Genomic DNA, 14417 nt, shown 5'->3' on the forward strand with positions numbered 1-14417 from the left:
TGAATACAGTGATTGTGTGTCACAATATAGCTCTCCCTCCAACCTCTCCCCACTCTGGTGTTTGTTCTCCCTTCTCCCATCATGCCACACTGGTGCTGTGGTGGCATTAATTTGTCTGCAGCATTTTTTTTTGGGGGGGGGGGTAGCTGGATCACTGAGGCACCATTTAGCACTTCAGTTGCCCACACTTCTATTCATGCTTCTTTGTATTTATCAACTTCACCTCTGACAAGCTGAAAATCACTCTGAGGCACCCTGCCTCATATTGGGAATTTGGATTCCTCTGAATTTGATCAACACCTTTACGTACTTCCTCCCCCCTCTGTCTCCATTGTCTTGATGCAATTCCAGTGGACTCCACCCAGCAATGCCTTGAAATTGCCAAGCAAGTCTTCCCTTTTTGCATTCTTTTTCAATTTGATCTGACACTAAGGATCCTCACTATCCTTCCTTGTGTTTCATACAGAGCATAAGGAATGAAAGATATAACTCTCCCTCCCTCCCTCCCTCCCTCCCTCCAATTTTCCCTGCATCACTTTTCACCTTTTCTACTCACTATGAGAGTGCACATATTTAATGATTAAATTGCTATTTTGTTTACCTTCTGAATAAAGCTCCATTTCTTCAAAAGCTAGTACCTCATCTCTGTTGTTTTCACAAGTGTCTTGCAAAGGTACCAGGCATGAACCCAAAATTATTCGCACTATACTCCTGTGTAGGTTGGTAAATGCAATAATTACTGAACTATTTCTATTGGATAGGCAGCAGCGCACCCTCTTTTATCCGATGTTGTGTTTCAATTTATCTGTTGGTAGCACTGAATGGTTTCAACTTGTGCTGTTTGTTTGTTCTGGTGTATTTGCTCTTCTGTTGTGTCATTTGATTACTTTTGCAAGAAAGTCAGGTGAAAGAAATAAACTCATCTCAAGCTAAGGTGGTATCATTTAGAAATCACAGTCCTTCATAGAATCCACCAAGAAATGCTCAGTTTAGATCGTGCAGGAATCCCAAACCACTAAGCCCCACTCCAGTGAAAGGAGTTTGCTGAGCTTGGTAGATTGCCCTCTTTATTAGCTGTTAGTTAAAAACAGTCATGAAATTGTTGACCGTGTCAGCTCTGTTTCTCCCACAGAGTAAAAGCTTTCTGAAACACGGTCAGGAACAGTCACAGCGAAGGCTTGACAGTTCACAGACAAAGGGCACATTGATTACAATGCCTTCAAAAACAACTCTTGAGTAGTGAGCTGAAAGGCCACACAGTATGTCTTTAAAAAAACAACAACACATGAAACAGAGGCGATGAGGCAAATGAGTACACAGCTATCAAAATAATTCTTTTGAGAATATGCCTCATTCAGCTGGCTCACCTTCATGCTGCTGGCATTACGAATGTCGCATTCCTCTGTTTCAAGTACCCTCCTATGTAAGGTTCTTGTTTCAATAGAAGTGATTTAAATGGATAGGGATATATCAAGGCTTATTCTCAGTGGGAATGCTCTGGGAACGAGTTTCCATTCATTTTAACTCGGGGAGTTTATATGTGGCAAATTCTCCACTCATAGCAAGAGTGAGAGATAAGGCCCAGGAGAACAATTGTTACAATTCTCTTCATAAAAAAGGAAAGCTTATTATCTCCCAGCTTCTCTTCTTTTGATCCTCTTATGCTTCGTCGGATCAGGTATGGCCTACCACTATGTCTGTCTGCAGATCCTCATCCTCAGTTGCCTCCGAAATCCCTCTGACATGCCCAAAGACTCAGATGCCCCCCCCCGATAACCCCAGCTGACCTTCAGTGAACCAATAGCAGGAAGGAAATTCAGAAGAAACCCAAGTGTGTAAGAGTCATGGTAGTTCACAGCTATTGCTATGAAAGGGTCGGAGTGCATTTTGAGATAACCCCTTAGACAACAGGTGATGGTCTTGAAAAGGACTCCTTTTAGCCTGCATTAGGTCAGTACTTGAAACTATATTGAGGTCATAAAGATCATAGATTTGTAGAGCTGGAAGGGACCATAAGGGTCATCTAGTCCAACAGGAATCCATTGGCCAATGTGGGGCTTGAACCCATGACTGTGAAGAGTCTCGTGCTCTACAGTGACCTATCTTCATTCAGCTAGCATAGCATCACATGCTTTGTGGCCTGAACCTTCACTCTGCCTCTTCCTGATCCACACGGAAATTTGAATGTATGTCCATTTATTCAAATGTATATTTTTGTGTAAACAATTTTGCCTACCATATGCATTTTTGCAAGAATTTCACCCAGCAGAATGCATTTTTTTTACATTATGTTCACATTTATACACAATATACATTTTTTCTGTGCCCTCATATGCACATTGTTATTCACAGTATTTCGTTGACGAATTGCCCCCAAAAATTCACAGACGTGTGAATTTCAAATGACAGCTGTTTCAGTTCGCAACGTACAGGAATTATGAATTTGGTTTAAGGAGTGTGTGTTTGGTAGGATAACATTAAAACTGCACTCTTTTGTAGTTTAACCCTAAATCTCTCTAAGGTGGAGGATTTCAGATCTCTTTGGGGCATCACTAAGACTGGTTTGTCCACAATTCTCCACTGGAAATCCTTAAGCAGACAGAAAGATAATTGGTTAAATCAAATTAGAATGTAATATACTCATTCTCTCTGTGACATGAATATAGCCATACTAGTTCATAATTCTTAGATTAAGAATTTTCATCACAACACAAGCAAGAAGGCTCAGTATAAATAGATTGTGTGGCATGTGCAGCCATGTACTCATGCTAGATTTGTCAAGTGTACACAGAAGGTGGAAGTAAATATCTTTGGTATTAATAGCTCTGTTGCTAGGCTGGTGAGTCCAAACATGTCAGGCCTATGTTATTTATACTGTTCAAATGCTTGCCACAATATGCGCCTGAAAGCCTCTGAATAAATTTCAAACACGATCGTTCCAAGAACAGAACCTTTTGTAAAAGAAATGTGGTTTGTGGAAACCAATTTATTGCCCTTTCAGCAGTAAAGGCATTCCAATAGAGTGTTTTCAAGCAGCTTCTAAATGCGAGAACAGTGATACTCAGGAAATGGGACCAAATGCTCACTTCGTCTGAGAGACGGTATTGTGTGATTAAATTTATGTAATGTGTGGCATTGAGCTCAGGAACGTGCAACACTGACCACAATTCTGGGATTAATGTGCTGACTCCAGTTCTTTCATTATTAGGGCTGAAATGCATATTATGTTAAGCATGCGGTTTCAAAACATAATGGGGGGCACCTCTCTTTACAAAAAGCAGGCACATGAGGTCTCAATCCAGATTGGCACTGCATCGTGGAAGAGAGGTGTTTAACCTTTGTCCTTGCACCTTCCCCCCTGGACAATTTCCCTTGAAGTTTCAATTTACACTCAAAGATGCTATTGGCTACAAATACCACCTTCAGAAGGATGGCAGAATGAACACAGTGGGTGGGGAATTAAACTCCCCTCCCTCTCAGAGGTCTGGATTTTACTAACAGCAGTCAGGTTTCCATTACAATTTCCTTCATGGAGTTGTGTTAGGGCCTGGCTGTATATTCAGTTATTGAAAAATCTGCCAGTTTAAGATCAGAGTTAAAGCCATCTCATAGCAACTCAAGCTCCACAAAGATGAGAAACTGGAAGTGAAAGCTGTGATCAGCAATGATGTTGTCCAGTGCCACAAATTGTGCTCACTTACAAGTTATGTAAATGGAAGTTTAGAGGATCAGATTACAAGAGGCCTCTAAATACAAAGGCATTACTTACTTACTTACTTACTTACTTACTTACTTACTTACTTAAAGAGTTGCATAAATGGTTAAAAAATAAAGGAAATGGGGTAAACAGATGTCACTGGCATGATATACCAATAATAATAATAATAATAATAATAATAATAATAATAATACCCCACCCATCTGGCTGGGTTTCCCCAGCCACTCAGGGCGACTTCCAACAAAAGATGAAAAATACATTAAAACATCAGTTATTAAAAACTTCCCTGAACAGGGCTGCCTTCAGATGTCTTCTAAATGTCAGACAGTTGTTTTTCTCTTTGACATCTGGTGGGAGGGCGTTTCACAGGGCAGGTGCCACTGCCGAGAAGGTCCTCTGCCTGGTTCTCTGTAACTTCGCTTCTTGCAGGGAGGGAACCTCCAGAAGGCCCTTGGAGCTGGACCTCAGTGTCCAGGCTGAACGATGGGGGTGGAGACGCTCCTTCGGGTATACTGGGCTGAGGCCATTTAGGGCTTTAAAGGTCACCACCAACACTTTGATTTGTACTCGAAAATGTACTGGGAGCCAATGGCAGAATATATTGATTGTTTACACAATTATTTGTCGTGTTTGTGAATCTGCGCAGAAATAACAAGAATTTATAATGCAGTTATATAATGTACTAGGGGCAGCAGCCCTGCTTGCTCTGCTTACCAAACTCTTGTCATTCTCTCCACATTAACTGGAAGGGGTTAATTAGCTAACCTATATATTTACCTGAATGTATTGTTAGTCCAGTGAATGTATTAAGTATAAAAGTGCCCCTGTTAAGCTTTTCTGTATGAAACTGCTCTGTAAAGCTGTGAACTTTGATCTGCATTGTACTTCTCTCTGGCAAGCTTTGCCTACTAAGTGTCTGGAGATAAGAACAGTAGACCTTACGCAGAGAGTACTGTAGCTGTCCTTGCAGAGAGGAACTGTTGCCTAGGTCAAGAGATAGGATGGCCTTGCTGGAAGTGCGCATGAACCAACACTGGGCTAAATGTTCTTTTGCCTTATATGTCCTTTGCCTTATATGTATAACAGGAAATGTACAACAGGAAATGTTCCTTATATGGACAAGAGGAAGTTTTCTGGGGTGGGAAGAGAGCCAGAGAACTGTCTATAAGAACTGTCTGAAATTTGACTAGTTTTGTACTTGCTTGGCTATCTAAACACCGAAGTACCTCTGCATGCAGAAATTAAATCTTTCTCTCTCTGAAGCCAGAAGCCTCAGGTTTTTTTTGCTTCTATGTTTTCTCACCGGGCGCAACAATGGGAACCCGTAGGGGCAAATAAGGCTCCATAACGTGGTGCGTTGGCCGGGAACCTTTCGCTGTTCCCCGGGATTGAGAAAACAGGGAGTCCGAGGCGTCGCTGCACAGCAGAAAAGGCTCTCCTGGTCTGGCGTTTGCTGGCCCCAAGCGCGCTTCCTGCCTGTTTGTGGGAAGGGACTGGCTTACCCCAGGGGGAGAGCCAAACTGCGCCGTGGCGACGGGAGAAAGAGAAAGCGGCCGCAGGGGGGAAGGGAAGTAAGATCTGCAGAGGACAGGTAAGCTCCACAGGGGGAGCAGCTTCCCAGGGAAGGGGAAGCGCAGGATGCGATCGATCCTGCAGCGGCAGTGTGTCGTAGAGGGCCGCCGCTAAAATCCGGTAGTGTGCAAATAGAGTTGCCACCGGAGCCTGGCAGTGTGCAAATAGAGTTGCCGCCAGAAGCCTGGCCGTGAGCCGTGGAGGGCCGCCAGGAAGGGGGAAAAGAAGGGGGGTGCCCTCTCTGAGGAGAGAGAAGGGGGTTAAGAATTTTTCAGAGAGAGAAGGGGGTTAAGAATTTTTCTGTGATTTTACTCTGTGTATGGGAATGGTGTGGGGACGCTCCAGTGGATGTATTGAGTGAATGAGACGCAGGAACTCAGTGTCCCTAGCGAAGCGGAGAGTGTGTGCATGGAAAAAAGTCTGGTTAGGTGGAAGGAGTGTCCCACTGTCCCAGGTTGAACCTGAGCTTGCTGAGATGGGGAATTGGAATTTTTGTTGCTGTGTAAAAATTTATGACTTGTAATAATTTTATGAACCTGTTGAATATTTTTCCTTCACTGTGTGTGTGTTGTATGAGTTCTGTGTTTGCAGTGATTGTGCAGTGTGATTTTTGTGAGTTTGTCTGTGTCTGCAGTGCCTGTGTGTGTGTGTTGGTCCCTGCTTGAGGCTTGCATTCATTCTGGAAAGGTGGGGCAGAAAGCAGCCCTAAAATGTGTGTTCCCAAACTCTGTGTTCCCAAAATTGTTTCCTTTCTTGCTGCATTGCCAACGAAGTCTGGGAAGTCTGTTTTTTCCCTTGTATATGTGGCTGCACAATTTGTATTTGTTGTTTTGTTTTGTTGTCCCTTCAAGGAATCTGTTTGAACCCCAGGGTTAGGTGAGTGTGTTTTGGAAATTGTTTGTGTGCCAAGGTATGTGCCTTCAATAGAATGGGCTGTAAAAGTATTTCTCTGCAATGTTAAGGTGAATGTAAAAGTGTGTCTGAAGCATTGAAAGGAGGGCTGCTCTTGCAATCAGGAATGTTTGTTAGTTTGTTTTTAAAGCTGGTACAGTCTTATTTTGTTTCTTAATTGACCTTTGGTAAAGCAATGAGAGTGGGGACAGAAATGGAGAGAAGCCTTAGTTTAAACAGCAAGGATTTTTCTCTTTGCAGCAGTGAATCTTGCAAAGGAAGGGAATTTGCCACCCACAAGGGGGGGGGGGAAGAAGATTATGTCTTCTGAGCAGTTTGATTGTTTCCAACAGAAGTTGATTAGAGGGAAAAGTTTTATTTTATATCCCAGGTTTTAAGTTTTTCAGGGAAGGTTTTGAAACAGAAGAAATGGCTTCTTGGCAGAAAGTTATTTGGGAATGTAGATGTAGGTTTGTGGGATGTATAATGAAGGAGAAGAGAATGTTGAAGTAGAATGGGAAGGGGCTCATGGTTAGCAACTGACAGTGTAGCCCTGACAGTGTAAGTTAGGATTTGGAGGAAGTTTGAACCTCAGGAGGAAAAGGGGACAGAAATTTTGGAATGATTGGAAGAAAAATTGATGATAAAGTGAAGGTATACATATCACAGAATCATAGAATCATAGAGTTGGAAGGGACCCCAAGGGTCATCTAGTCCAACCCCCTGCCCAGCAGGAAACAATATTGAAGGCAATACACCACCCTCCATGCCAAGGTTGCAGAGCACATCTAGGGGGGTGAATCCATTGTCCAAACCATGGAGAGGACCGCCAGGTTGTTGCCATGGAAGCGTGAGACAATGAGAGAGGCCTGAAGATGGCTCTGCTTCAGAGGTGGTAGATATAGTAAGCCCTTCAAAGATTGTTTTAAAAGGAACAGGGGCTTTCCCTATTGCCTCGCCCATAATTTGTTGTTACCTAAAAGAAACCTGAAAATTGTCATTATTTGAATGAGCACATCAAGGGTTCAACTCCATTGTCCTAATGAAACACAGTTGTGAGGAGTTAGCAATTTTGCTAAGCTGGCCGCCATGTGTGAGATGATGAGAGTGACCTACCGATGGCTCTGAAGCGAGATAAATAGGCCAAGCAAGTTCTATTCTGTCTGACAACCCAACTCTGTCAGAATTTGTTCCCTACTGCCCTGTTTCCACCCTAAGTCCTCCTGAAGGTCAAAAATAGGTTGGTGGTGGTGAGTTAATTCTTGGACACTAGGTCCTGATAGGCTTGGTGAGGTGGTAAGTAGAAAATTAGGTACTAAGGATCAATGGCTGGTGCTTGGATGCAGGAAACAGAAGAGGAGGGAAAGTTAGTTTTTGATGTGGCTGTTGGAATTGGTAATATAATTGGGATGGAGAAATGGAACATTAGGAAAGAGAGAACAGTAAGGAGAAAATAGCTAAACCCAAACACCCTAGATCACTTGTACAATGTTATATTGGAGTGGATTAGTTGCTATGTAAAAGTTTCTTAAAAGGAGAATGTTCTGAAGGATGTCAAGATAGTGAGAATTGCAATGGCTCTAGTAGTGTGTCTGGAAGGTGATGTTGAAGAAATGGATCTTATTTGGGGAAAAATTGTATCTTTCTGTTCCCTGACATTAGCAGAGTTTATGCTAAATTGGTCTGAAATTGTGGTGATGCTAATGATGATAGTGTGTATGATTGTATTGTGTATTTGTTTATATTTGTGTGTATTCTAAGTTTAGAGTGTTTGCATGGATTGGAAAAATGAACTAAATTATTATTCTGGGCCAAAGAAGTAGACCAAAGAGCTATGGGATAATTATTGCGGAAGAATATTGTATTTCGAGGAGATAGTGATCCGGCATGGTCAGTAATATCTTGTGAGTGTATGGGAGGCTGTCCTTATTTGATTGGGTTATTCTAGCTTACCTCCAACAGGTAGGAGGACTGAGGTGTGATCAATATCGATACCTGTGAGGTTAATCTGTGAGGCAAAAGAAAGGCAGGAGGGGCCCAAGACACCACCCTCCAAGGGCAGATATAATCTCTGTAACTATCTCCTATTCTTTTAGCAGGTGCCCTAATGCCATGTAGCTTTGCTAAGCTAGTTTTATCCCTATGCAGAGACTCTGAAACCTAAGTGGCATAGATCCTACACAGTCTTTTTGACAACACTGCCAGTGGTGAAAGTGGCTGGTGTCCGCCTCCTCATGTAGAGACAGGACCTGCCGCAGTGTGCTGAAACATCCCTTGAAGTTGGAGATCCAGGGAAGCAATAAAGGCCAAGAAGCAACAAACCTGCTGCCAATGCCATTGGCCCTGCGCACGCCAATAGAAGAAAGGGAAGGAAAAGAACACTGAATGGGAGGACAGAGTGATCATATTGCCTTAATTTGTGTTGACCAGTTACCAGATAATGTGACCAGCTGAACAGTTTCTGTAATTAGTGTTAGGAATATTCGATGTAAAAGATCTTTAGTTGTATCTGTTGATATTGTGTCCCCCATTGTTATTTTGCTTCTAAGCCTCTGTATTTTCTGCTTAAAGCAATGCATGCATATGGTGATTTATAAAGTTGTGTCATGGATTCTTCAGTTCATTGCCCTTGCTAGAGAATATCAGTCATTTCCCAGGGACGCGCTGGAGAAAGAATTCCAGCGGTCCAAGAGAACAGGAGGGAATGGAAGGGGTTAATTAGCTAACCTATATATTTACCTGAATGTATTGTTAGTCCAGTGAATGTATTAAGTATAAAAGTGCCCCTGTTAAGCTTTTCTGTATGAAACTGCTCTGTAAAGCTGTGAACTTTGATCTGCATTGTACTTCTCTCTGGCAAGCTTTGCCTTACTAAGTGTCTGGAGATAAGAACAGTAGACCTTACGCAGAGAGTACTGTAGCTGTCCTTGCAGAGAGGAACTGTTGCCTAGGTCAAGAGATAGGATGGCCTTGCTGGAAGTGCGCATGAACCAACACTGGGCTAAATGTTCTTTTGCCTTATATGTCCTTTGCCTTATATGTATAACAGGAAATGTACAACAGGAAATGTTCCTTATATGGACAAGAGGAAGTTTTCTGGGGTGGGAAGAGAGCCAGAGAACTGTCTATAAGAACTGTCTGAAATTTGACTAGTTTTGTACTTGCTTGGCTATCTAAACACCGAAGTACCTCTGCATGCAGAAATTAAATCTTTCTCTCTCTGAAGCCAGAAGCCTCAGGTTTTTTTTGCTTCTATGTTTTCTCACCGGGCGCAACAATGGGAACCCGTAGGGGCAAATAAGGCTCCATAACCAACTAAAACTTTCCATTCCTACCCCATGCAGCTAATAAGCTCATTTTCATCTTCGCAACCCCATTATGAAGCCTGTTCTCTCTAGTCTATTCTGCAGCCCCACTTTGACCTCTGTTTCCACCTTCACTCGCATGTTCATGCATCCCTCTCCTTTTGTGCAGCCCCTCTGCGAGACTTGTGCACTTCCAAACTACAATTTCAGCCTTGAAGTGCACACTGTTCATTTTTTCCCTCTTCAGAGATACAAAAAATAAATAAATAAGCAAACGGTATTAAAATTGGGCCCACATTTGCACCCAAAATTAATGGATGGCTAATTTAAGGAGGTGATTTTGCTGAATATCCACCAGGAGATAACTGGCATTGTCCAATAATTCAGAAGAAGCTGAAAGTTGAAAGACCACCCCCCCCCCCACAAAAAAGTTGACAGAAAACTATTTCCTGAGATATTTTCGCACAGTCCTGGTCTGTAGTTGTTTGCTAACTCACAATTATTTGTTCAGCTACAATAATTCAGAGGAGCAAATAATTATTATTTTTTTAGAAGACCGTAGTTGTGTGCTACATAAATATAAACCTGTAAAAGAATATTTATGTCCATCAACCAGGGCGACAGGGCAATCATCAGAGGTACCATGCCCCCTGACTGATGGGCATAAATATTCTTTTTATAGAGCTGGGGTGCACAGCATGGTTTCATTTTCCAATCCTGCTGCCTTTTCTGAGTTCTGTCCTTTCCCCGACTCACATACAGCTCTGCCACTGGCAAAAATAAATAAATAAAATGACACATTTGATTTGAAACATAGACCTTGTCGTATTTCGGACTGAGTCAAGGTTGCTGTGATTTTGTTAACAGGGAAAGCAAATATGTATTTGTGTGTAGGGATCCCAGATCCCGAAATGAATTGGGTTGATTTGAGATTCAGGTAGGTAGCCGTGTTGGTCTGATGCAGTCAAAATAAATAAATAAAATTGTCCAGTAGCACCTTAGAGACCAACTATGTTTGTTCTGGGTATAAGCTTTTGTGTGCATGCACACTTCTTCAGGTACATGAAAACTAATACCCAGAACAAACTTAGTTGGTCTCTAAGGTAAAGGTAAAGGACCCCTGACAGTTCAGTCCAGTCGCAGACAACTCTGGGGTTGGGGCGCTCATCTCGCTTTACAGGCTGAGGGAGCCGGTGTTTGTCCACAGACAGCCTTCTGGGTCATGTGGCAAGCATGACTAAGCCACTTCTGGCGAAACCAGAGCAGTGCACGGAAACGCTGTTTACCTTCCCGCCAAAGCGATACCTACCGTATTTATCTACTTGCACTTTTTTGGGAGTGCTTTCGAAATGCTAGGTAGGAAGGAGCTGGGACCGAGTAACGGGAGCTCACCCAGTTGTGGGGATTCGAACAGCTGACCTTCTGATCAGCAAGCCCAAGAGGCTCAGTGGCTTAGACCACAGCACCACCCGCGTCCCTCTAGTAGCACCTTAGAGACCAACTAAGTTTGTTCCGGGTATAAGCTTTCATGTGCAGATACCTGAAGAAGTGTGCATGCACACGAAGGCTTATACGCAGAACAAACTTAGTTGGTCTCTAAGGTGCTGCTGGACAATTTTTGGGTTGATTTGAGTTGATCCAGCATATGGCTGGAGCAGGTTGAGACAGCCCTGAATTCCCTTGGCTTGGGTCCATCTGAAGTGATGAGGAGCAGCCAGACAAGAGGTCTACAAGTTGGTGTACACAGGTAGCCTTTGCGTTGTTGCTTCTCCTTCTCCTCCCAACCATTAGGGTTTTAATTAGGGTTTAATTGGTATATGAGGGAGCACAGTTTGGGTGAGCTGTAAGGGGAAGGGGTTTGGTCACATTTCAAGGGGAGCTGGGACAGTTGAGGGGAGTGAGGGATTGGGGTTGGTGACATGTTAAGGAAGAGGAAGATGGGGTTTTGTGAGGGGGTATGGGGCTTGAGTGAAGCAACCAGGAAGACAGCTCCTAGTAAAGAAATAAGTATCTAAGAGTACAAACTTACACATCAGTGTCCAATCAGCCCCAGTCAACCCACTCCCAATAGGCAATAATGATGGGAGTTGTTGACTAGAAAGTGGATAGCTTAGCTATTCCTGCTACACATCATTTCCTCAGAGAAAACCCTTAGGAACCCAGTGGGACCTATTTCTGACTATACACAGATGGGATTGCACATATTAAAATAACTCATATTAAAAACCTCTTTTAAAATTCAGACAGCAAAACTAAGAAGGGGAAATATAGCTAAAATATAAGAATGCATCAAAAGCTTTCAGGTCGGGGGAAGAAAAGTTTCTTTCAAGCAATTATTCATTTTGTATAAACAAGTTCATTAAAATAAAATAAGCAAACTTATCTCCTCTGAGTACAAGATTCACAAGTGATGGCTGATCCCTTATTCATCAGTTGACTAATAATAAAAGCATTAAAAAAATATTAAAACAGAGGGGGGAAACATCTGAATTTGTAAGTGTGAGAGGAACAGCTTCCACAATTTGTTAACAACCCAAGTGAAAACAATGTTAAATTATTCATTTAAAGTTAAAACCCAAATCATGTAGAGCTAGTTGGGCGGAGGACAGTTTCAAGGCATCATCTTCATGAGTGTCTGAAGATCACAGCTACAATTCTGATTATAGTTTTAGCCAGGGGAATATACCAGCTTTTATATTACAGAGGGAAACATTACATTTTATCTGTGGTACTGCTTTTACTGTTAGATGTTAAAAAAAAATGAGAAGGGGGGCAATTTGTCACACAGGCACCATTCAGGCAGATTTTAGTATAGTTAAAAACAATTTAATTAAGCAGGAACGATGCTTTTCATCTTCAAGTTCACAAAAAAGAAAGCATTGCCATATTAGCATCTATCCAACCAAGTTTTATTCACGGTAAATCCATTGAAATTAATGGAGCTAAATTAGGCACATCCATTAATTTCAATGGGTCTAATCTGGGTATAACTATGTTCGATGCAACCTATTGTTATCTGTCATACACCTTCCTGGATTACGTACCTGTGCAAACTGAGGCTATCCACTGTTCAATAGATTCCTTTTTGTTTAACTTGAGACATAACCACATCCTCAAGGCTTCAGGAGGCGGAGAAGAGATTAAATAGCAAATATATAGGATCCCAACAGGATTACATTTAAAAGGATAATAAATCCCTCAGATGGTGGGTTGACTCTATGCAGTTCTAACAGGACAAATATAGCATATATATGATACTGTATAAGAAACATGGCCACTGAAGAAGACCTTTGTATTATTTGGATTATGTTGAAATATACTGCATAGGGTTTGGCCTATTAAAGATTTATAACTGGTGTTTTTGCATCTATGATCATTATTTTATTTTAATAAAGAATTTTGTATCTTTTTTTAAAAAAAAAACAACAACAACAACACCTCCTCTTAACTCTGGTTTTGGTTTTAAATTGAGCCTCACAACTCAAGTTTCCACCCATTTATAGATGACTTCCTGGACTAGTTTTAGGCAGTTTCATTCCATGAGTTCTGATTAATTCCAGGTATCCTTTTTTCTGTCAATTTTAAAGAAGGATTGCCTCTTTTCAACGTAACTGAGAAGAATTAGGGTTTATGGTTTCTCATATATCTTAGTGTTGTGCCGAAACGAAGTGGGGGGTGGGATGGGATTCTGGAGAATTGTTTGGAAAATGGAGAAGAAAATAGTTGCAGCTTGAGAAAGCATTCAACCTAATGAAGTAGCAAGAGTAAACAGGCCTTATTTTGTTCACTAAGCCCGACCTTGGTGCTATGCCTCCTAATTATATATTCTTTATATCAGAAAGTAGTTCTTTGAACTATGCCTCTGTGAGCCAATTAGAAAAACTACTTTCAAAACACATATGATGCTACATTTCTCATTTAGCTGACCTTTTGGACAGCTAAGCTAATAGGCTTGTCTCTAGACTATCAATGGATTAGCTCCATCACAACAAGTTTAAGAATATTTTGAAAATGCCAATTTAAATTCAGCATTGAGGCAGAATATGTAGACGGGTATGCCAACATTAGCTCACGACATTGAGCATAAATGATACAGTACAAAGCCAAATGAGGCAAAGTGGGAAAATCGCCTTTGACTGCTGGCTCATGCTTTGAAATGCCTTACCTATGGGTGCAGAGGAAACTTCCAAGGGATCGATTCAGACAATGAGGACATGGGATAGCTCAGTGAGAGCCAGTGTGGTGTAGTGGTTAAGAGTGGTAGACTCGCAATCTGGTGAAGCGGGTTCGCGTCTCTGCTCCTCCACATGCAGCTGCTGGGTGACCTTGGGCTAGTCACACTTCTTTGAAGTCTCTCAGCCCCACTCACCTCACAGAGTGTTTGTTGTGGGGGAGGAAGGGAAAGGAGATTGTTAGCCGTTTTGAGACTCCTTCGGGTAGTGATAAAGCAGGATATCAAATCCAAACTCCTCCTCCTCCTCCTCCTCCTCCTCCTCCTCCTCCTCCTCCTCTTCTTCTTCTTCTTCTTCCTCTTCTTCTTCCTCTTCTTCTTCTTCCTCTTCTGGTTAGAGCATTGTGCTGATACTGCCAAGAGTGCAGGCGTTATCCCTGCAATGATGATGATCTTCAGGGTCCCTTCCAACCCTACAATTCTATGATCTATGAATGTGATGCTCTTCTTCTCTGGCGATCACTCGTAGCCGAGTAAGATTGTCTTCCATAAACACTGTTTTAACAGTGGGTCCGTAAGTGACTGTAGAGGCCAATTCTGGATCCACATGTCCTTTCACAGTGGGGACATAGGTTTCCGGGCGGGGGTTGATCACGTTGAGGGTTTGCCAAATGTGCCTTCCTCTTAGCACGTTTCTCCCTTGCACCCTGAGTTTGAGTGTCTTCAAAGCCCATGACACCTTTGGTAAAGGCTGTTCTCC

Source organism: Lacerta agilis, chromosome 10 (assembly GCF_009819535.1).
Source record: "Lacerta agilis isolate rLacAgi1 chromosome 10, rLacAgi1.pri, whole genome shotgun sequence".
Classification (NCBI taxonomy): Eukaryota; Metazoa; Chordata; class Lepidosauria; order Squamata; family Lacertidae; genus Lacerta; species Lacerta agilis.